General features: G+C 66.3%; 1 long non-coding RNA gene across 1 annotated transcript in view; it reads right to left on the bottom strand.

The window, feature by feature from the left end:
• The window catches only part of LOC106724745, a 14,823-nt gene that overhangs the window by 9,743 nt on the left and 3,932 nt on the right, over positions 1-1,148 (bottom strand). The window lies entirely within an intron of this gene.

Raw genomic sequence — 1,148 nt, 5'->3', positions numbered from 1 at the left:
CAGGCGGGTGCCGCGGCCTCAGCCTGCACCCCTCCCAGCAGGGTGCTCGCTGCGGCCCCGCAGCCTTCCTGCTGGAGGCCACTCTCCCCCGCTGAGCTCTGACACCCCATCTGGCAGGGGCTGAGGTAGATGTGGGGCCCTGCCCCACCCCGCAGACTAGAGGAAGTGTGCGTCTCCTGGGTTCAGAACACCCTGGGCCACCGCCCCAGGAGAAAGGTCAGGAGGTGCCCGGAGCCCCGCCCACACCTTCAGATGCGGCCTCTCAGTGCTGCCTCGCTGAGCACCACACCCAGCGCGTCCAGGAGAGTCCCGGCCAGCGTGAGACCCGCACTGTACAGGGGACAGTCGCGTGGCAGCTGCAGGAGGAGGCGCCGCTGGGGGCACAGCCTGGAGCCCTGGTGCTTTGTGCCTGTGCCCAGCGCAGAGGTGGTGCTCTGAGCCTCTGTCAGACAGACAAGTGAGGTAATGTGTGAGCTGGGCTTTGAAGGATGAATAGGAGTTCATCAGGGGGAAGCAGAGAGGCACATCCCCAGTGGAGGACACAGTGTGAGCCATGGCCTGGAGGTGGGCGAAGACCCTGTGTTTCCTGCTACAGACCCCTTAGTCAGAGGGAACAGGTGGACCCTGGCCCGCCAGGAGCCCATGTCCCCTGTCCCCTGTCCCCTGTCCCCGGCCTTGCTGGTGCCCTGAGTCTTCTTCAGCCCCCGAGCCTGCCCCCATGTCCCCTTCTCTCTCAGTACCAGCCCCTCCACCAGAGCCTCCCCTGACCACCCCAAGTGCTGGCTGTCAGGACTTCCTGCCCCTCCCCCCTGCCAGTCCATGTGACCCCCAAGGCAGACTGGACAGCAGCTACTGGGCAGACTGGACAGCACCCACTGGGCAGATGAGACACTGAGGCCAGGGAGGGTGCCAGGGTGACCCAGAGTGACGCTTACAGCTGGGGTGGGTCCAGCCAGGGTCCCCTGCCCCGAACCTGAGACCAATGCTGAGAACAAGACAGGGGGCCCGTTCAGGCGGGTGCTGCCCCGGGGCCCGGCTGGCCCTGCATTGTCACAGAAGGAGGAGGAGGCGCCCTTCGCTCTAAACGCTGCAGTTCCAGTGCTCAATGCAGACACACGCCCGGCCCAGCGCCGCGTTCGGCCGGGCCA

Source organism: Myotis brandtii, unplaced genomic scaffold (assembly GCF_000412655.1).
Source record: "Myotis brandtii unplaced genomic scaffold, ASM41265v1 scaffold952, whole genome shotgun sequence".
In the NCBI taxonomy this organism is placed as follows: domain Eukaryota; kingdom Metazoa; phylum Chordata; class Mammalia; order Chiroptera; family Vespertilionidae; genus Myotis; species Myotis brandtii.
The sequence above is the reverse complement of the archived record's forward strand: the minus strand, read 5'-3'. Positions and strand labels throughout refer to the sequence as shown.